Source organism: Pongo abelii, chromosome 19 (genome assembly GCF_028885655.2).
Source record: "Pongo abelii isolate AG06213 chromosome 19, NHGRI_mPonAbe1-v2.0_pri, whole genome shotgun sequence".
Lineage (NCBI taxonomy): Eukaryota > Metazoa > Chordata > Mammalia > Primates > Hominidae > Pongo > Pongo abelii.
This window is the reverse complement of record NC_072004.2, coordinates 19,808,701-19,831,914: the sequence shown is the minus strand read 5'-3', so window position 1 is coordinate 19,831,914 and position 23,214 is coordinate 19,808,701. Positions and strand designations below refer to the sequence as shown.

At 49.9% G+C, this 23,214-nt stretch overlaps 1 pseudogene; it reads right to left on the bottom strand.

Annotated features, from left to right (window-relative positions):
• Positions 1-9,776: 9,776 nt before the first annotated feature.
• On the bottom strand, positions 9,777-19,151 carry LOC129056812 (keratin, type I cytoskeletal 9-like; annotated as a pseudogene).
• Positions 19,152-23,214: the final 4,063 nt, after the last annotated feature.

Genomic DNA, 23,214 nt, shown 5'->3' with positions numbered 1-23,214 from the left:
TCTCACAGGTGCTAGTCCTGAGGGCACTTCCCAAGGAACTTCCTTAACCTGTGACACCTTCTTGACCTCCCAGGCTAGGGTAGATTCCTTAATTATATGCTCTTCCAGGGCACATATCTCCTTTGTAAGTTTTACATCCATTTGTGGTATCCGGCTAATGTCTGCCTGTCCCATCAACTGTAATAGCCTCAGAGTGGGAGCTCTATCTGATTTTATTCACCATTGCGTTCTGCCATGCTGGCATGCAGTTTAAAAATACTTGTAGAGTGAACAAACAATTTTATTAACCATCTAATCTAATCCCTTAGGAGGCCATCAGCTTCCCTTAGGGCTGCAGAATATCTCATTCATTTGTTCAATAAATATTTACGAGGAGAAGCTGGCTTCCTACCTCTCAACGCCAGAATAATTCCAGATGGTTCAAAGATGGTTATATGTAAGAAAATGAAACCAATAACTTTCTGGAATAAAGATGAGTAAGTTTTAGAAAAAAAATTGGTGGGCCAGGCATGGTGGCTCACACCTATAGTCCCAGCACTTTGAGAGCCCGAGATGGGCAGATCATGAGGTCAAGAGTTCGAGACCAGCCTGGCCAACATGGTGAAACCCTGTCTCTACTAAGAATAGAAAACTTGGCCAGGCGTGGTGGTGCGTGCTTATAATCCCAGGTACTCAGGAGGCTGAGGCAGGAGAATCACTTGAACCAGGGAGGCAGAGGTTGCAGTGAGCCGAGATTCTGCCACTGCATGCCAGCCTGGGTGACAGAGCAAGACTTCATCTCGAAAAAAAGAAAAAGAAAAAAATTTGGAATATTAAAGGCCTTCATAAGCATGACCACATAAAATTATAAACCTTTATAAAGCAAAAAGAAAGATTAATAAGCTGGGCCAGGCGCAGTGGCTCACACTTGTAGTCCCAGCACTTTGGGAGGCCGAGGCCGGCAGATCACCTGAGGTTGGGAGTTCGAGACCAGCCTGACCAACATGGAAAAACCTTGTCTCTACCGAAAATACAAAATTAGCCAGGCGTCATGGCGCATGCCTGTAATTCCAGCTATTCGGGAGACTGAGGCAGGAGAATCTCTTGATCCTGGGAGGCGGAGGTTGCAGTGAGTCAAGATCGTGCCATTGCACTCTAGCCTGAGCAACAAGAGCAAAACTCCATCTCACAAAGGAAAAAAAAGATTAATAAGCTGGCCAGGCATGGTGGCTCATGCCTGTAATGCTAGAACTTAGGAAGACCAAGGCAGGAGGATTGCTTGAGGGACCTGATGGGGTGACAAAATGAGACCCTGTCTCTACAAAACACACACACAAACAAAAATTAGCAGGTCATGGTGGTGCATACCTGTAGTCCTAGCTACTCAGGAGGCTAAGGCAGGGGGATAACTTGAAGCCAGGAGTTCAAGGCTGCAGTGAATCATGGTTACGCTTGTAAATAGCCACTGCACTTCAGCCTGAGCAACATAGAACCTGTCTATATTTATATTTGAAAAAATAAGAAGTAAAGAAAAAGCAGCCAATAAGGAATATTTCCAGCTAGGCACAGTAGCTCACGCCTGTAATCTCAGCACTTTAGGAGGCCGAGGTAAGAGGATCGCTTGAGCCTAGGAGTTTGAGAACAGCTTAGGCAACATAGCGAGACCCCAGCTCTACAAAAAATGCAAAAATTAGCCAGGTGTGGTGGTGTGTGCTTGTAGTCTCAGCTACTCAGGAGGCAGAGGAGGGAGAATTGCTTCAGCCTGGACGTCCAGGCTGCAGTGAGCTGTGGTCATGCCACTGAACTCCAGCCTAGGTGACAGAGCAAGTCCTTGTCTCTAGAAAAAGAAAGTAAAATAAAAAAATTTAAATAAAGAGTGTTTGCAATACCTATATATGACATCTAACATACCAAGAACCCTTGCAAATCAAAAGGTTAAAAAACCTACAGAAAAATGGGCAAAGAATGTGAAAAACTATTGGAAACCTTATTTCTATCCTATGAAATGCAAATTAAAACAATAATACAATATCACTTTTTCTATAAAAGTGACTAAGTTGAATGATTAACAATACCCAGTCTTGGCACGAGTGTAGATAAACAAGAAATTTAATTCACACTTGTTGGCAAAAATTGTCCTGAACTCTTTGGGGAGCAGTTTGGCAATATCTATTAAATTAAAGCATTCACTGTTTTTGACCTCACAACCCTACTTCTAGGAATTTATTTGTCTAAGTTCATGTTTTTGTATAGTCTGTACAACGCAGAGTATTGCCACTTTTATAATTGCAAAAAAGATGCCTGGGTGACATAGTGAGACTGTAATCCCAGCACTTTGGAAGGCCGAGGCAGGCAGACTGCTTGAGCTCAGGAGTTTGAGACTGGCCTAGGGACCATGATGAACTCCCGTCTCTACCAGAAATGCAAAAAATTAGCTGGGCATGGTTGTGTGCACCTGTAGTACCAGCTACACAGGAGGCTGAGGTGAGAGGATCACTTGAGCTTGGGAAGTGGAGGCTGTAGTGAGCCAAGACTGTGTCACTGCACTCCAGCCTGGGTGACAGAGTGAGACCCCGCTGGAAGGAAGGAAGGAAGGAAGGAAGGAAGGAAGGAAGGAAGGAAGGAAGGAAGGAAAGAAGGAAGGGAGGGAGGAAGGAATGGAGGGAGGAAGGGAAGGACGGAAGGAGGGTGGGAAGGAGGGAAGGAGGAAAGGAAGGAGGGAGGGCCAAAAATGAGAAATGTCAACAAAAGATTTAAAGCTCAAAAATGGTAACACAGAAGATGAGAGAAAGCTGAGACCCAGGGTTTGGGGGATTAGGAAGGGGTCAACAGAGGAGAGAGCAGGAAGCACATGAGAGGCAACCACATTCTCAACATACTCTAAAGAAGCTCAAGAATTGGGGCACTGCAGACTTGGAGAGGAAAAGTAAAAGAGGGACCGTAAGCAGAGCTGGCTGGAAGTTTCTGTCAACAGCACCAGGCCCCCTCCCAGACCCCTACCCAACTAAGGCAGCCAGGGGACCACCTCTCCCCAACTGAGGAGAAGACAGGAGATTTACTTTTCCTGATTAGACTGGCCTGCTCACAAAGTTTGATGATCTCAAGTATAGGGGAGCTACGAGTAAATGAACCTCCTCAAACACATTGGTGGGAGGTGGGTTGTAGTGGGTTGTAGTAACCACTTTGCAGGGCAATTTGACAATGTCATCATTTTTTTAACATTCACGCACTTCATGAGCCATCAGTTCCACTCTGCATGTTCACCCGAAAGAAACCCTGGCCCGTGTATTGAGGAAGACAGATAAAAGGATGCCCTATGCAGCATTGTTTGCTATAGTGCAAAGACACAAACAATCACTAATGGCAGGGAGGTGTTCAGTAACTATGTAACATCCTGCTGTGGAGAACTAGAAATTAAATGGAATGAGTAATGACAATGAATGGTGACACTGAAAACCCTAAAGAACTAGTTATTGGGCCAGGCATGGTGGCTCACGCCTGTAATCCTAGCACTTTGGGAGGCCAAGGTGGGTGGATCACCTGAGGTCAGGAATTCAAGACCAGCCTGGCCAACATGGTGAAACCCCATCTCTACTAAAAATATGAAAATTAGCCAGGCATGGCGGCAGGTGCCTGTAATCTCAGCTACTCGGGAAGCTGAGGCAGGAGAATTGCTTGAACCCAGGAGGCAGAGTATGCAGTGAACTGAGATCAAGCCATTACACTCCAGCCTGGGTGACAAGAGTGAAACTCCATCTCAAAAGAAAAAAAAAAAACTACTTGTTGGGTATAGTAAATCCAGTTGGAGAGCAACACACTTAATATGATAAATTCATGTCAACATACACTCAAAAGGTGACTTATTGCTAAGGCCTATATGAATATGTACGAATATATGCATAGGTAAGGAAGGAATCTGATTGAAGGATGGTTGCCAACAGGAACCTAAGCTTAATCTCTATGGTTTTAAGTTTTATAAGAATGTATTTATGTATTTCTTGTTAATTAAAATAAATAATTTCTTAAGTAACACTAAACCACGGACATTTAGAACTAGCCAAATTTCACACAGTCAATACCCTCTTTCCCTCCCTACACTCACCACTGACATCGCTGTCTCCACTCATCCACACCAACCCTAGCCTTGAACTGAGAAATGAGAGAGGAAGTTTTGGAAGAGGGAGAACTAGATGTGAGGAGAAGAGAGACCCTCGAAAGGGTTTCTATGCTCCTGCCCCCACCCCTGGGTCCGCCAGGCTAGTTTTACTTCTTTACGAAACAAGAAGGCAAAAGGGACAAGAAGAACTTTGGAAGAGTCTGAATACAGGGAGAGCTCCTTGCAGCTGATGACTTACAGCTGAGGAAAGCCCCTCCCATTCTGGCTCTCCAAGGATCCATGGTCTGGAAGCATCTGAAGTTGGCCCCCCTGGGTGTTCTCACAACAGGCCACAAGGCTCTCCCAGGTGGTGGCATGGACCTGTGGGGCTACAGCTGGTGGCAGAGCAGAGGGTATTCCATGCAAGCCAGCAGCCACCTTGTGGGCACAAGTGAGGTATTCCCCTGGGGACTTTCTGAAATAACTGGAGGAGCTTTAGGGGTGCTGGAGTGGGAACCGCCATGTGGGCCATCAGGCTAGAGCTATTGACCCAGTATTGAGGTATGCCTCAAACCAATCAATGTGATGAAGTATGTAGACACTGGGAAGTATGTCTGGCTGGGGGCTTTGAGAGCTATTTAATTACAGAGGCATGACCTTTGAGCAAGAAGCTGACAAACCAGTAGGCATTTCTCAGGCAGAAGAGTAAAAAGAATGAGGGCCTGGAAGAGATGAGTAACCGGGCCCAGCTTGGGAGACTACTGGCAATTCAATATGGTTGGGCTGTCACAGGACTGGAGGGGAGGGGGGCGCTGAGGATAAGGTCAGCTGTGGGGGAACTGTAAGCAAGACAATGGAAAGTCATTTTCATCAGGGATGGGATGTGGGTTTTGTGTGGCAAATGGGTTGATGTGTCAAGGGAAGCAGGGATGACCAGGGATAAAGAACCCAGTTTAGGGTGTTTTAAAATAGTCCATGCTAGAGATGACAGGGTCTGATCCCAGTCATAGTGGTGGGCTGGAGAGTAAAGGACAGAGACAAGACCTGCTGTTATGACCTGATGGCAAATGGGAGTGATGAAAGAGAGGGACCCTACACAAAGCACTCCTGTGTGCCAGAGATGCTGGCCAAGTCCTGGACAGTCTCAGCTGAGCAAGACCCCTGCCACCACCGTCCCCCAGCCCTGGGATCCATGCCATCTCTTGGGGAGCCTTGCTCTCACCCAGATGAGGAAGAATCCTATTTACTGTCTTGAAGAGCCCAGCACCAGGACAGGGCAGCGCCGGCCATGTCATGAGCAGCCCAAAGCCGCACTCGGGTCAGGAGGCTGATGCTCTCGGGACTTCAGCCTCCCCACAGCCCAGGTCTGGCCATCTCTGCTGTAGTCTATCTCAGTGGCTTCCTGAGAAGTGGAAACCCAGGAAAGGGGGACAGCAGGGCAAGTAAGCTAGGTCAGGATGGCCCCTGGTGTTCCTCTCCAAGTCCTCAGGGGAGGAAAAGCCAGCCTTACTGGAACCAGGGCAGATGGCGTGGGTGGGGAGGGAGAGCTGAGTTCCTGCACCCTGGTCCAGGGGCCAGCTTCCCCCAGGTGCCACATTCCACAGCCTGGGAAGACAGGAGCCTGGCCTCCTCACTCCCTCTCCCTGGAGGGGAGTACGTGAGCAGGCTCAGGCTCACTCCACACAGGGAGGCCCCCCACCGCACTGATCTTAGCCAGGGGTGTCTCTCTCAGCTTTTGTCCTGCCCTACTCAATTTGGGCCTTATTTGACGCCTCTGCCCCACTTCAAGCTGTGGCCCATTCCATCTGGACTGAGGCAGGGAGAGTGCCAGACACAGGACAGAGAGAAAGAAAATGTCCGGGTGCCTGCCCAGATTGCCAGCACCCAGGCAAGGGCACCTGGGTGCTTCCCTGCTCCCTTCTGGCCAACAAACTTCCCTCCCATCAGGGTACTGGTGGGCTGAGGGGGCGATGCTGCCTCCCTCAAGAACAGATTCTGGGCAGTCCCAGATGAGCAAGACCCCTCCGCAGGCAAAATCTTGCCTTTCAAAACCCATCTGATCGCCATGACTCCTGAGTGGGAAGCTTCAGGTCTGTACTCCCCCTCACCTGGGAAGGTTCCCGTCCAGAAACTCAAATTGTTCTCCTCAGATGCAGGGGTCTTGGACACTGCGAGCATTTTCACTGAACACCCGCTGTGTGCTGGAGGTCACCTCCACCCGGCGTTGGCCAGAGTATCCTCCCTGCCTACCTGCCTCTTCCCTTTATCTGGATGGCAGCCGTGCCAGCTCTTCTCAGTTCCACTGGTGTGGGTGTCTTCTCCCTGATATGTCCACCCTGACCCGCTCAGGCTGGGTCAGCATTCCCACCCCACCCACTTGCCCAGCACACACCACAGCTCTGTCTCCCTATCTAGACTTCGAGCTTCTATATCTAGCCCCAGGGCTGACTCCAGCACTAGTAAACATTTAATGATTATTTGCCAGAAGAGAGCCTTCTCCCAAAGCCCTTTTATTTTATTTTATTTTTTCATTTAACACCAATTATGGTCCACCCTCTGCGTGCCAGGCACCTTCTAGACTCTGGGCTTCAAGAGCAGGGCAGTCAAAAGCTGCCTGCCCTCCTGGGGCTTTCATTTGGGGTAGGGGGCAGAGTAGCAAAGCCAGGGAGGGGGTCAGCAGGGAAGGCCATTGAGGGGTGGTCAGGGAAGGCCTCTCTGAGGAGGTGACGCATGAACAGAGACCTGAATGAGGCAAAGGAGCCCTCAGATCCCCAGGGAAGGTTATTCCAGGCCAAGGGCACAGCAGAGGCAAAATCCCTAAGGAAGAGGGAGCTTGGTCTGTTCAGGGAACACCAAGCAGGTGCAGTGGTTAAGAGGGGTGAGCCAGAATGAGGGTGTGCAGGAGATGAGCCCAGGGGAGGCCAGGACAGAGCACTCGGTGTCTGCAGTCTAATGGAGGCGCTGGCTTTTATCCTGAGAGTAATGGTGCTTTGAGCAGAGGAGCACTGTGATGCCCTCCCCGCCCCTGGCTGCTCCCTGTGGAGCAGACCATGGGGCCCAGGGAGCTGGAGATCTAATAAGAGGCTCTAACAGAGTCCAGGTGAGAGACACTGGGGGCTTGTTCTGGGGAGACATCAGAGGACTTCAGGAACAGTGGCCTGCTGCAAGGGATATCCTGAGGGCAGAGCCAGCAGGTCAGGCTGACGATTCATGGTGAGGACGAGGGAAGGAGAGAATCTTGCACGGCTCCTGGTTGAGGTGTGAGCCTCGCATTTGCACTGCAGTCAGGAAGCTGGTCTGGGACGGTGGTTTATCTAATCTGCCTCCAGAAGGACAGGAATCACACCCGGGGCCCTCCTAGATCTGTATTGGAAGGCGTCCTGGCAGAATTAGGTTCTACTAACCAAGCAATGACTGTACCCCGATCTCTGCCAGCGCTGATGACCGCTGAGGGAGCGGAAAGACAAGGGCTGTGTCCACCTGGGCCCTGCCTTCACAGACAGAGCCCGCAGTTAGGGGTTGGTATGAAAGAGGTGACTTCCTTTTTTTTTTTTTTCATTTTTTTTTTTTTGAGACAGAGTCTCACTCCATCACCCGAGCTGGAATGCAGTGGCGCAATCCTGGCTCTCTGCAACTTCTGCCTCTTGGGTTCAAGTGATTCTCCTGCCTCAGCCTCCTGAATAGCTGGGATTACAGGTGCCTGCCACCACATCTGGCTAATTTTTATATTTTTAGTAGAGGCAGGGTTTCACCATGTTGGCCAGGCTGGTCGCAAACTCCTGGCCTGAAGTGATCCACCCACCTCAGCCTTCCAAACTGCTAGGATTAAAGGTGTGAGCCACTGCGCCCAGCCAAGAGACAGATGATTTCTAATGAAGATCTGTGTTTTCCACATTTTCAAAAAAGCAGCAGTGAGCATGTCTCACCTCTAGCATGGGTTGAGGGGAGTGCTTATTATTTTCAATTCTGACTCATGCCAGGCTCCACTGGCTTTAGGCTGGCAAGCGGGGCCTTGCAGACTTGGGGGAGGGGTGATCAGGTTAGTGAGTTTCTGGACCAGGTGAGCAGGGGGCTGGGGGAGAAGGGGCATTCCTAACAGCAGCTGGAAGGAGCTTCAGAGCTGCTCCGGAGACAGGATGCTGAGGCCCTGCTCATTGCAGCTCCAATCGGCTGCAGGATAAACATTCATCAGGCAGAAACCACAGAGAATCGCATAGCGAGATTGGCTGCCAGGAGCTGGAAACACCAGGAATGCCCACGCCTGGGGACTCAGGGGGAGATGAGGGAGAACGGGGGAGATCCCCTTTGCCCCAAGGAAGAGTAGCTGATGCCTGATCCCATGCCAGGGGCCTGGTATCTGAAGGGCTTTTGAAGTCAGTTGAAAAGGAACACCACCCCACCACAAAGACACACACACAGAGTATTAACAGAAGACAAAGCCTCACTGGCTCCCTTAGGCATCTCATGTCCATTCCAGGCAGGAACTACCCAGTGCCAGCATCAGTCCTCAGCAGGCTGCCCAAGCACCAGCCCAAGGCCTACCAGCAGTGCCAGTACCAGAGAGGCACGGGGGATGCACCAAGGAACCACAGTGCCAGGATGCATTTTCTGCCCTCCCCTGGCTCAGTCCTGCCAAGACCCTTCCCCCTCCAGTGGAATGTGCTGGAGTTGGAGAGGAAAGTGCTTCCTCCAAAGTCCTTACCTGGGATTAGGGCTGGAGCCTGTGGGGATGGGAAGATCCACCAGAGATATCTGTCCTTGCTTGGTAAACATACAATGAGGACCTGGCACACAGAAACCAAACAAACACCTCCCAACAGGGAGATCCGTGTCTGAGGCTTCAGAAGAAAGGGCCGGAGCATGGGGAGAAGAGAGGAGGCTTCAGGAACCCCAAGTTTCCCATTCCTGCCATGTCCATGTTACCTCATCCTTATCCTCACCTTGACTGCTAAGAAACATAGTAAGCATCTTCTTGGCTGTGCACGGTGGCTCGCGCCTGTAATCCCAGCACTTTGGGAGGCCAAGGCAGGTGGATCACCTGAGGTTGGGAGTTCAAGACCAGCCTGACCAACACGGTGAAACCCCATCTCTACTAAAACTACAAAAATTAGCTGGGCGTGGTGGTGGGCCCCTGTAATCCCAGCTACTAGGGAGGCTGAGGCGGGAAGAATTGCTTGAGCCTGGGAAGCAGAGGTTGCAGTAAGCTGAGATCGAACCACTGCACTCCAGCCTGGGCAACAGAGCAAGACCCTGTCTCAAAAAAATAAAATAAAATAAAATAAGAAAAAAAAGATAATAAGCATCTAAAAGCCCAGCAAGATGATTTAGACAAAACTCCTACACTTGTAGGATGGAGGCATAGAAATCTTCTAGCCCAGAGATTTTCAAGCCCTGCCTGCTGAGCCCTAAGCAGAGAGGTGGGAGCTGAGTGTATCCACTGTGACCACCCACACTGACACACACTTACACACCTCACACAGTATTCACACCTACTCACACATACACACACATGCATACACATACTCATACACTCACAGGCCTTCTCACACATGCACTCACACTGGTTTTATATACTCAGCTTTCTGTGAGATTTTGCTTCAGCAAAGATTCGCCCTCTTTTAAAGCCCAAACACGTGCTTTAGCCTACCTCCAAAAGTTTGTATAGGTCAGAAAACCGAGACAGAGTGGGGCCTCAGCCTGCCTAAAGTCCCACAGCTGTTGTCCTGCTCAGCAGAAACCAGCAGGCAGGTGCCCCCGACGCAGGATGTCTGTCCCCAGGGGACGACCTGAACTCAGGGAAGAGAAAGAGGTAAACACTGTAGGCTCCTGACAAAGGCAAGAGGCAGGTCAGGGTCTGAGGAGGGACCCGGGGCTGCTGGAGCTCTAAGCAGTTTCTTGCTTTGCCCAAAGCCATGCCCAGGAAACACCATTCATTCCCTCATTCACTCGTGTGCTGTGCATGGGCTCTGAGCCAGGCCCTATGCTACATGCAGAATTCAGAGATGAAAGAGACTCAGGCCCGGCCCCCAGCAAGCTCCCGGTAGATGGGAGAGGGGAGAGTGGGGGAGGGAAAGATCTACACAAATAGCTACAAAACAGAGGCCCAGCAGTATAGTGTAGCAGGTAAGATTAAGTGACCGTGTAGCAAGGCAGTGACAGGCCTGGCCTTTGCAAAGAGCCACGCCTTGGGGTGAGAGCCACTCATTAGCCAGGCCTAGGTATTCCCCTCCCTGAGCTCCAGTTTCCTCCCCTATAAAACATGGACCATTATCACACCAGCGTGGCATGTGGTTTAGAGCCCGGGCCTTGGAGCCAGGGTGGCCTGGGTTTGATTCACAGAGCCACCATTTTATTTCGAAGCCATGTCATGCAATGGCCGTTACCTCACCTGTCAGAGCCTCAGTGTCCCCACCTCTGAAATGAAGCTAATAACACCAACCTCAGAGGACTTGGGGGGGAATAAATGAAAAATCAGGTATGAAGCACAGTATCTGGCACTCCATAAAATCAATAGCTATTACCAGCAACGCGAAGGTTAAATGGCATGTGTCAGTCATCACCGCAGGGGACTACCACTCAGCAGGTGTGGGCTGGGAGGAGCTTTTTGTTTTGTTTTTTGGGTTTTTTGTTCTTGTTTGTTTGTTTGTTTGTTGAGACGGGGTCTTGCTCTGTCACCCAGGGTAGAGTGCAGTGACACAATCCTAGCTCATTGCAGCCTCAAACCCCTGGGCTCAGGTGATCCTCCCACCTCAGCCTCCTCGCTAGCTAGGACTACAGACATGTGCTACCACGCCTGGGCCAATTTTTTTTTTTTTTTTAGAGACGTGTTCTTGCTATGTTGCCCAGGCTGGTCTTGAACTCCTGGGCTTAAGCAATCTGCCTGCCTCGGCCTCCCAAAGTGCTGAGGTTACAGGTATGAGCCACCATACCTGGCCAGGTACGGGTTTCTAGAAAAGATTTTGTGAGAGGATAGGCACAGTGGCTCACACCTAAAATCTCAGCACTTTGGGAGGTCGAGGCAGGTGGGCTGCTTGAGTCCAGGAGTTCAAGATCAGCCTAGGTAACATCTCTACAAAAAACTGTCAGGGCATGATGGTGTGTGCCTATAGTTCCAGCTACTTGGGAGGCTGAGGTGGGAGGATTACCTGAGCCCAGGAGGTTGAGGCTGCAGTGAGCCATGATCACACCACTGCACTCCAGCCTGGGTGACAGAGTGAGACCCTGTCTCAAAAAAAAAAAAAAAATTTGTGGGAGTCGCTCACTGCTCCCCGTGCGGTGGGGTGGAGGGAAGGAGAAAGTGTTCTTCCAAGAACCTGAGACTTGAAGAATGAGGAGTGGGAAGAAAAGGGCTCAGGTGGTGGGTGTTTCTGGCACAGGGAAAGCCGTGGGAAATGGCTTGGCCGGGTGAGACAATGCAGGGAGTTCAGGGAGCAGTTCAGTGTTGGAGGCGTCACACTGGGAAAGAGTCGGAGGCCTGGAGGCTGGGGAAGGCAGGGGGTGCTATTTGCCCCTAGCGATAAAAAGGATTTTTGACTATCAGAATCTTTAGAGAATATTGTTGGCTGATATCTTGTGGAATGTCCCTTACTTTGCCTTGAAGGACTTTATTTATGCCTATATTTTTTACTTGAAATCTTACAAGCAAAGACCACATCATTTTTGTCTTGTTTTCCTCCATAGCTAACACACGACATGCCAATAGACTATGGTAGATTGCTTGCAAAACATTGCTTCAGTTATTGCCCTCCCTATATCCATGCCCATTGCCATGTGACTTTGCAGTTCCTCCCCTCAAGAGAAGTCTATTTCCCCTGCTCTTGAATCTGGGCTAGGTTGTGACTTGCTTGGCCAATATAATACAGCCAAAGTGACTTCTCTGAGCCTAAACCTCAAGAGGCCTTGCATGTTTCTGCTCATTATCTTGGAACACTTGCTCAAGCTAGTTGGCTGGAGGATGGGAGTCACAGACCCCATTCATCCTCATCACCCCAACCAGCATCCAGCCAACTACCAGAGGAAGAGCCACCTGGCCGACTTGCAGTGAACCACATAGGTGCATAAAGGGAAACAGAGCTTCCCAGTCTAAACTGCAAAACTGTAAGCTAAATGAATGGTTGTTATTTTTAGCCACTAAATGTGGGTTCCTTTGTTACAAGCAAAAGTTAACCAATAGAAAAGTGAACCCACACTCTTTATAACAGATTGATTATCCCTTTATTCTGTCACCAAGGATGGAATGCAATGATGCGATCATAGCTCACTGAAGCCTCCAACTCCTGGGCCCAAGCAATCCTCCCATCTCAGTCTCCTGAGTAGCTGAGACCACAGGTGCCCGTAACCATGCCTGTCTAATTTTTTTTTTTAATTTTTTGTAAAGACAGGTCTCACTATGTTGCTCAGGCTAGTCTTGAACTCCTGGCCTCAAGTGATCCTCCTGTCTCAGCCTCCCAAAGTGCTAGGATTACAAACATGAGCTACTGTGTCCTGCCCACTCTATCCCTTCTTAATCCCAAAGAACAAATGGGTCAAAGTCTGAGTTTGATTTGCAGTAGGAGAGCTTTATTATAATCAAGATCATGCAGGGTGTGAGATCACCCCAGGCCAGAGAGAAGAAAGAGGTCTGTCTCCCCAACTCTGAAGTCATCAAAGATCAAAGCCAAGCAGGGTTGGAGGATGATGGAAAACCAGAGGCACATATGCCAAGTCAGTCCAGTCCTAGATGGGCACAGGGGCTCACCAGCTATCCCTGATGTCAGGATCCAATAAGCAGGCTTCATCGGGGGTCTGCCCATCTGGGGATGCTCATCTGGGGCTGGGCAGGAGAAGTTTACAGAGGCTCTAGTATCGCGAAAGGAAGTCTGTGGAGAGATGGAAGGGAGATGAGGGGGAGAAGGGAAGACTGTAAGCAGGAGCAGAGGGGTTGGGACTTGGGGAAAGATGGGGAAACTCAAAGCAAGGACACTAGAGCTCAAAGAGCTGGAGAATCCTGACGGGGAAGGACCCTGGGGTCTCCCAATCTACTGATCCCCATCTAATTCCTGAATCTCTGTTGCAACAAACCTGGCAGATGCACCCCCAAGTCTGAGGATGGGGGGCTTATGAGGCAGCCCCCTCCATTCAACAGATTTATTAGTCAATTATTTGGATACTGAGGCAAAAGACGGCCCCAGCCTCACTCTTAGACGTACATCCATGGCCCTGCAGTGCCACTGGACACACAAAACCACATCAGACACCCTGCAGGGCAGCTCCCAGGCACCTCAAGTCTTCTCTGAGCTAAACATTCCCAGTCATATTACCCAGCCTTTTACTATAATTTCATATTACATTTATATTTTATAAAATTCAATGTGTACATGGGAAAATTTTCCCTGATCTAGAGACCAACTCACCTGTGTGAGTCTTTCTTACATTTAGATTATGTTCATCCTTTTGGCAGTTGCATCATGTAATACTTGTGCAAGCCAACTACTGACTAAAATCCCTGAGTCTCTTTTCCACCTGAACTGTTGCTGATCCTGGTCCCCCATCCTCACGAGAGTTGAAAGTACTGGCTGTGAAGCCCCACAGAGCTGAACCCCTCATTTGTGATTGTATGACTTTGAGCAAATTAGTTATTTTCTCTGAACCTCATTTTCCTTAAAATGGGGATTATAATAAAACCTACCTCATAGGGTGGGTCATGATAATGCACAATTTTCATGACTGAGACTCAGCCATGTGTAGATTTGGTCCTAGCCTCATCCTAGGCTCTGTCAAAAATAATGATCAATTCAGAACCAAGGGCCGGTCTCTGACACCTCACTAGAGATTTCCCTAACATCTAGCTCTATTCAGAATCTGTATTCCCTAGAGATTCAAAAATACTCGAAAAAAAAGAGTGATACCTTGACTCTCCACCCCACAATCTAGAGTTGTGCCTCCCTCCACCCCACAACCTAGGATTGTCCCTTACCTTTCGTCTCATTTTGGTCACCAGATTTTGCGGAAGGAGACTGGGAATGGGATGATTTTCCACTTCCTCCTCCATAGCCACCACCACTTCCACTCCCTTCTTCACCGCCTCTGTAGCTGCCTCCACTTTCACCTCCAAAACCACTTCCTCCACCATGGCTGCCTCCACTTCCTCCCCTGGACCCACTTCCTCCACCATAGCCACCCCACTTCCTCCTTCAGAACCACTTCCTCCTCCATAGTTGCCCCCACTTCCTCCACTATGGCCACCTCCACTTCCTCCGCTATGGCCACCTCCACTTCCTCCATCATAGCCACCTCCACTTCCTCCTCCAGAACCACTTCCTCCACCATAGCTGCCTCCACTTCCTCCGCTGGACCCACTTCCTCCACCATAGTCACCTCCATTTCCTCCTCCAGAACCACTTCCTCCACCATAGCTGCCTCCACTTCCTCCCCTGGATCCTCTTCCATGACTGCCTCCACTTCCTCCTCGACCTCCTTGGCTACCCTCAAGGCCAATTTTTCCAGCTCGGAGGATTCACTAAGAAAGAAAGAAAACAAGAGAGTTAAAATGAGCGGCCCAGGCCAGGCGCGGTGGCTCACGCTTGTAATCCCAGCACTTTGGGAGGTCAAGGCAGGCAGATCACGAGGTCAGGAGATCGAGACCACGGTGAAAACCCATCTCTACTAAAAATACAAAAAATTACCCGGGGTGTGGTGGTGGGCGCCTGTAGTCCCAGCTACTTGGAGAGGCTGAGGCAGGGGAATGGTGTGAACCCGGGAGGCGGGGCTCGCAGTGAGCAGAGGCTGCACCACTGCACTCCATCCAGCCTGGACGACAGAGCGAGACTCCGTCTTAAAAAATAATAATAAAAAATTAGTGGCCCACACACACATATATGAGGATGGACCTGGACAGAGTCAGAACCCAAACATGAATCTTTCTGTTTTCCTTCCTGGGAGGCAGAGGACAGAGTCTGGGCTGGCACCATAGCTGGGAGGGGAGAGCCTCCAGCTGGGACTGTGGGGCCCTCCCCTCCCTGGAGCAGGGAGGCAGCTCCTTCTCTCAGTGTCACCATCCCCCTTCCCCAAAGCCCAAATTCACTGAGGTCCCTCCCGCCCCCAGGATGAAGAAGTCCTCAACCCATAAGACCCTGTGTATGAGAACTTCCCCCAGCTGCCTCTATCCAGAGGGATAGAAGTAGTGTCAGAGGCCTAAGGACCCCCAGGGGTTCCACCGAATCCTGGAGCACCTCCAAGTCTTCCTGGCCTCCCTCAAGGAGGTTGCGGTAGGTCTCGATTTCCTGCTCCAGCTGCATCTTAATGCTGAACAGAAGGCTGTATTCCTGATTCTGGCACTCAATCTCTTGCCGGACCTCAGTGATCTGGGCCTCCAAGTTACTGATCTGCTCCTGGATCATCTGCAGCTGGCCACAGTAGCGGTTCTTCGTGTCTTCCAAGCTCTTCTCCAGGGCAGCTTTCTAAGGGTCAGGAGAAGGCTTTAAGAGGGATGTGACATTATAACTCCTCTTCTTCCCACTCCCGGGCAGCAAAGCCTTCCTGTGCCCCACCTTGGCAAAGGGTCTACAGCAGAACTACCAACCTTGCTGAGCTGAGACTGCAGCTCAATCTCCAACTCCTGGACACTGTGCCGGAGCTGGGTCACCTCCTTGGCACTGGACTGCACCTCCTGACCACTACTGGATACCTCATGCTCGATCTGGGTTATCTGCAAAACCAAAGGCTCAGTAAGCACCAGGCTGGGTCAGGAGCTTCAGTGGGCAACATTCGGCCCCATTCACCAGGAGCTTCACCTCCAGGGCCAAGGCTAATCCGAAGCCAAAGACAAGTCGTTCTGAGTTTTGGGTACCCTCCAGCCATGCAGGGTTGTCCGGTCCTCTCAACATGACATTCCCTCTCAACAAGGTTGCAGGACCCTTCACACTTTGTCTCACAACCATCTTTCCAATCTAACCTTATTCCAAACTTCCCCCACCTTTCAAACATACACACACACACACACACACACACACACACACACACACACACACCACAGACCATGCCTTCATGTATGTGCCAGACTCTGGCTAGGCACTGGAGACTCAAGGAGGAAGGGAACCACCAAGGAGCTCAGTACAGTATGGGAGACACACTGTATCCCTCTCCTATAGTCTTACAATACATAGCATTAGATTAAATTGTTCACATTCTGCTTTTGTTCACACACATCTAATAAACTGTGAGCTTCTCAAGGGCAGCAATGTTGTTTGGCTCATATCTGAGACATCAATACCTCTGAGACATCAATACTTTACATATAACATGGCACTGAGAAGCTACTTTGTAATGATGTTTGTATGCAGTGAATGAAGATGGTTGAATGACTTCCATTGGAAGATGGATAAATGACAGCTGCACTGAGAGATGCAGAGCTAGGAGGATGAAGGAATGGGAGGAGGGAGGGATGGAGATATGCATAGATGGACGGGAGGAGGATGAATGGGCAGCCCACTCTGCTCACCTGAGTCTTGTATTGATTCTCGATGTCCTTTCTGTTCTTAGCAATGAGCTACTCATACTCCTGATGCATGTCTTTGAGGGTCTTGGTGAGATCTTTGCCAGGAGCAACGTTTGTCTCCACATTGACATCTCCACTGTTCTGCCCAGTCAGCTGACTCATCTCCTGCCAGGGAGGAAAGGGAGATGAGGTCAGGGATAAAGCCCTCTGCACCACCTTTCAGATTTCTCCCTCTGGTCCCCCCAGGGTACAAAAAGGGGACACAGTTGTGAAGCCAAAGCCCACCCACTACCACAGGTGATGCCAAGGAGAAGCTGAAAGTGTCCTCAAGAGCAAAGGAGAGGGTGTCTCCCAGGCAATGTTCCAAAGCTCCCCTGCTGTCTCTGCATTTCTGCTCCTCCCTCTCCCCAGTAAGCCATAAGCTCCAGCACCTTACCACCTTATGATCCTTCTTGAGGGCCATCAGCTCCTCCTGCAAAGTCTCATACCGCATCTCCAGGTCAGACTTCTCCATGGTCAGATTGTCCAGCACCTGCCGCAGGCCATTGATGTCAGCATCCACTCCTTGCCGCAGGTTTTGCTCCATCTCAAACCTGCAGACCAGCCAGGGGTAGAAAACAATCAAGAGGGAACCAGGCCATACCAGGACCTCCAGAGCGCTGAGGTTTGGGGGAAAGGGCTGATGACAGGAGAGGAAAAGAGGAGCAGGACTCACTTTATCCTGAAGTCATCCAGCGTCATGCGAGTGTTGTTGATGTCCAGAAGAGTTTTATTGTTGCCCGCTGTCAGGTCCACAATCTGAAAAAAAAGAACACAGCCATGAAATCATGCTGTGGACCACTGCTGGGAGGGCAAGAGGCCAGGCAAAGCCACAGGAAGTGAGGATTCCATGCAGGAGGATTCTCAAGAGGAATGAGGAACTTTCAACAGCTGGGACATGGCACAGACCCCTTCCAGCCTTCAGCGAAGATGTTTGGTGTGGCCTTCATTCATTCACTCATTCAACAAATATTTGAAGATCTACTGCAAAGAACATAGTGGGATTTAGAGATTACTGACATCCTGTTCCTCAAGGATCCCACCATTGACTACAAAGTCAAAAGTGTCCTAAAAGAGTTCAAGGAAAGGAGAGGTGGCTTATGGCAATGGGAGATCAAGAAAGACTTCAGGAAGGAGGTGGCTGGCAATTGAATTGGGCCCTGAAGGATGGCTAAGATGTAACATTAATAAATAAATGGAAGAGGTTTGGAGTAGAAGAAACAGCACATCCAGAGACATGCAGAAGTTAAAACTAGAGGAATCACTGAGAATACTGATGAGTCAGACTGTGAGCTCCACCAGAACTAAGTCTAGCACATCACTATGTCTACCCAGAGCAACCCTGAGGGTAGGCACTCACTGAACTGAGTGGCTGAATAAATGGATAGATAGATAGACATGTGGGTGGAGGGAGGGAGGGATGAATGGATGGATGGATGGATGGATGGATGGATGGATAGATAGCTTCTATTCCCAGAGTTCTGGATCCTCTCCATCACTTGAATAACCAACATGTACAATCGGGTCCAAAATACCTTAAAAGATCAAGATACACTCCTAAAGAAGCCCAGGAGAAGTACAAAGGAAGAGAGAGTATTGACTTAGACCAGACCTAAAGGAGGTTCCACATCCAGTCCCAGCTCAGCTCATGTTAACCCAGGCCTCCTCTTTGCTCTGCCCAAACTCTGAAAGTTGAGGAAGTAGAAATGAATGCTCAGAGCACAGGCCAAAGTCCTATCCTGGGAGATCCCCAGAAGCCAAACACAAGTTTGTTTCTGATGAAAGCGTACATTTCCAAAAGGTGGATTCCCTGGCTGTTATCTGAGCTTAGAGTTTAGCATTTTACCTTTTTTGGAAGATAAAGAATGTAAGAGACAGAGACCGAGACAGAGATGGTTTCCTGCACCTACCTGGTACTTGAGATCATCAATAGTGTCATAATAAGAGGGGTAGTTCTTCTGGGTAGCAGCAGGTCCCTTCTTGTCATACCAATCCTGGATCTTATTCTCCAGGTCATTGTTGGCCTCCTTAGAGCCTGTACCTTACCCAAGTAACAGGCCAGCCGAGAATTGTGTTCCTGCATGGTGCTATTCTCATTAGCAGTCAGAATACCACCATCACCACCTCCAGCACGACCCCCAAAGCCCCAAACCCACCCCCATAGTCACCACCAAAGCCACCTCCAGAACACCACCAAAGCCACCTCCAGAACCACCACCAAAGCCACCTCCAAAACCCCCAGAACTACCACAGCCTCCTCCAGAAGCACCACCAAAACCTCTGGAACCATCCAAAGCCACCGCCTAAACTACTGGCACTAAAACCACCCCCAGATCCTCCGCCATAGCTGTAGCCAAAACTGCCGCCACCTCCCCTCCCATAGACACGAGAGCTTCCCCCACCATAGCCACTAGAAGAGCTGAATCGGCCCCCTCTTCCACCACCCCCTGAGGAGCTGCAGTGGCTGTAGGAAGACCTTATGCTGCCCCCACTGCCCATGCCACCCCCACCACCCCGGCCGCTGCGGCTCAAGTAGGACAAGGAGAACTGTCTGCAGCTCATGACACAGCTGGTAGCTCACGAGTTGAGAAGCAGTGATAGGAGTGCTACCGGCTCCTAAGTGCAGGGTACAGAGCTGTCCCTGGGGCTGCCTACTTATACTCCCAGCTGAAGGTGGCACACCTGGGTGTGCCCTTTCTCTGTGCCAGCCTCCCCCTACAGACCCGAGGGAGGTCTGGGATACGAGGCAGCCGGGCTGCCCCAGGCTCAGCGTCCTTTGGTGACTGCCTGGGGGCGGCCCAGCTTCTCTCCATTGTGTGGGATATTTTGATGATATTAGGCTGTCAGGGCCACCATAAATCAGCTCTACTGCCACAGGTGTGACCTAGATCCTGGAGTCTGGTCTCCGGCTGGCCCCAACAGCAGGTCTGAGACTTAGCCTCTTCGGGATAGAAACTCCCAGGAGCAGAGTTACCTCCTCTATTGATGGTCATTGCTGTCTGCATCCCTCATCCCTCCTTGCTCCCACCTTGTGCCCACTGTGGGCTGAGCTGGAACCAGGGTACTAAGGAGTTATCACAGAGGAGGGGGAGGCACAGCTCCTGCCCTTGTAGAGCTCCAAATGGATGAAAACCAGTCCTTGCTCTCAGGATCCTCAAGACTTTCTGCGGAGACTGAGGCTCTGCCCTTGGGAGACTCCAGTTTGATGAGGAGACAACTGGCATGGCCAAAGATGGAGAGAGGCACCAAGACCATGCCCACTGGCACTCAAGGACAGCGTGCAGAGTTCACCCAAAGGGCCGGAAGAAGAAAGTGGACCAAATAAACAAGGTGGTGCTGACACTAGCTGACCTCTGAGCAGGAATGCAAGTGACTCGACTGTCCTGGTCCTTTTGCAGGGCCCAGCAGGGAGTGTGGAATTGACCTTGGTTGAGTGCCTACCCCATACAGAGCTCGGGAGGGGATACAGAGATGTGTGACTTATCCCGGCTCCTGGCAGAAACTTGGAGGTATATTCTGGTCACCAAGGCCAGAAGAGAATGGTGAAGAACACACTGGTCTCCGGTGTGCCTACCTGAGCTCCATCCAGCTCCGTGCTCATGAGCTGTGTGACTTTGATAAGTTACTTAACTACTCTGTGCCTCAGTTTCCTCCTCTGATAAAGGTTGATATGACTAGTTCGTCCGTCTCCTAGTAAAAGACTTGTGAGAAATGCTCAAAAAATGTTCGGCTGTCTCTGATCATTCAGCCCCCTAACTCCCCATCAACTCTGCCCTCCCCCAGACCTTAGCCATGAGCTTCTAACTACTCTCCCTGCCTCTCCCATGTCCCTCTGACTCTTCCTGCACAGCAGCCAGAATGATCTTTCTAATCCACGTCTGACAACATCACTTCACCAGTTTCCCTCCATCCTCAAGATAAGGTCCACATTCCTGGCACTTAGGCCCATCCCCATCTTTCCATTCCTGCCCCATCTCCCACCATCCCCCAGACCCCCTAGAAAATCATACAATGCTCCCCAAATGCCCTTCTTCCCTCTAAGAATACTCAGGACTTGCAATGACCTCTAATTGAAATGTCCCTCTCCATCTTTTCTACACAGAAAACTACTCATCCTCAGTGATCCGTCTGAGTGCCTCTCCTCCGTCTTCCTGTACTCTCGCCCCCTGGGTTTGTACTGTGCTCTATTACAGTGTCACACTGATCTCCATGGCTCTATGAAGCACTTGATGAAGAATAAAAGTTCACGTACTGAAAAAATAGAAGAAAGCTCTCTCTGTTGGCAGCAAGAGCTCCTCTAAGCCTGCCCCTGCTCATCTTGTACTTGCCCCAGTGCCCAGCGACACATCTGGTCCAAGTAGGATCCCAACACATACGAGATGGAGGAAAGATACCAGTCATTCCAGAAAGATGCTCATTGCTGAAAAGGAGCTAAAGGTAGAGAAATGTCTTTGCCAGGATGGTCAGCAAGAGCCTGAAAGAGGCAAGGCCTGCATGTTTAGGTGGCATAGATGACTGGTATTTCTTGTGGGGCTTTTAACTGATGCTCAATGACTGTTAAATAATACTGAAGTGGCAGGACGCAGTGACCCATGCCTGTAATCCCAGCACTTTGGGAAGCCGAGGCGGGCAGATTGCCTGAGCTCAGGAGTTCGAGATCAGACTGGGAAACATGGCAAAGCCCCGTCTCTACTAAAAATACAAAAAATTAGCCGGGTGTGGTGGCGCACGCCTGTAATCCTAGCTACTCAGGAGGTTGGGGCATGAGAACCACTTGAGCCCGGGAGGCACAAGTTGCAGTGAGGTGAGATCCATGCCACTGCACTCCAGCCTGGGCGACAGAGCAAGACTCCATCTCAAAAAAAAAATAAGTAAAATAATAATAATAATAATAATCATCATCATCATTATACTGAAGCACTTGGAGAGAAGATTTCCTTTTTCCATGTTTGTTTGTTTGTTTGTTTTGAGACAGAGTCTCACTCTGTCATCCAAGCTGGAGTGCAGTGGGATGATCACAGCTCACTGCAGCCTTGACCTCCTGGGCTCAAGCCATCCTCCAGCCTCGGCCTCCCAAGTAGGTGGGACTACAGGCACACACCACTATGCTCAGCTAATTTTTTTTTTTCCATAAAGATGGGGTTTCCCTATGTTGCCCAGGCTGATCTTGAACTCCTGGGCTCAAATTATCCTCCTGTCTCAGCCTTCCAAATTGCTGGGATTACAGGCATAAGCCACTGCACCTGGCCTCTTTTTCTATTTTTCAATCTTCTGATTAGTCAAGGATGAAATCTCATTTGGACACTATGGCCTCTGTAATTGCCCCACCACACTTGTCAATCACCCTGTTCAAAAAAAGAGAGCCAGTTTTGGGCTCAACACCTTTAGAAAGTAACAGCATCTAGTTAGAAGTTAGGTATTTCTGTATGTCATTTCCTTCTGCTTCTGGCAAGTGATTATGATTTTCCTTTTTTGGTAGTAATGTAAGATTTCCTTTATAAATATATTTATTGAAATGAAAGGTGAGTTAATTTACCAAAGTGTGTTAAATAAATATTTAAATGGGTGGTACAAAATATGTTAAATTAAAAATTGAACAGGTAGTTTAAGTTTTGAAAATTAAAAGAGAACATAATTCTCTTTTATTCAATATTCAGAGAATACTGAAGGCATTTTATGAATGGTTAATACATGGAAGACTCTTAGATCAAGGCTAGTGGGTATAATTGATTCCCCTTCTACTTTCTTAAATGATTTTAAACCATTCAAGGTCTTTGCCAAGTTCTGCTGGGAAACCCAGAATCTGCTGCAATGTGTTCCAAAGCCTGGGAAGTTACCCTCTTCCCCATGCCCATGCTGATGCCACCACTCTGGTCAGGATGTAAGCCCCAGGTCCCGGGTCCCTGAGCTGGATGGGGAAGTCGGTGGTGCTATGGATGGGCCACCCTGGAGAGAGCTAGCAGAATGGCACTTCCAGAACCCTGCTCTGTCATCTGCAAATGTATCTGTGTTGGGAGATCCTAAGAACAGCTGAGATCCGCCTGACTGAGCAGAAGCTCCCAGCTGGGGCACCCCTGGCCAGCTAAGCCTCTTGACAGATGGCCCTGGTTTCCAGCCCTGGTGCCAAACACCAACCCCTGTCCTCACCCCCCTTCTCCACTTCCCACCCTCTAGTCCTGTCCTAAGCCTCACTCAGCCCGAAGCAGCAGGCTTCATCCCTAAGAATTTCTCCCAGCTGCCAGGGAAAGTGAGCTGTGCATGAGGACCAATGTGGGGTGGAGAGCGCAGTAGCTCCCCAGCCAGGCAGGGCTGGGCCACCTGCCAGTTTCTTCCTCCCTCCCCGTGTGGTCCTCAAAGTTGGCCTCAGTTTCCTCATGAGAAGCCCCTTCGTGCACTGTTGCCAAGGGCCATAAAGGCAGAGGGCTTCCACCTGTAATCCCAGCACTTTGGGAGGCCGAGGCGGGCAGATCACGAGGTCGGGAGATCGAGACCATCCTGGCTAACATGGTGAAACCCCGTCTCTACTAAAAATACAAAAAATTAGCTGGGCGTGGTGGTGGGCACCTGTAGTCCCAGCTACTTGGGAGGCTGAGGCAGGAGAATGGCATGAACCTGGGAGGCGGAG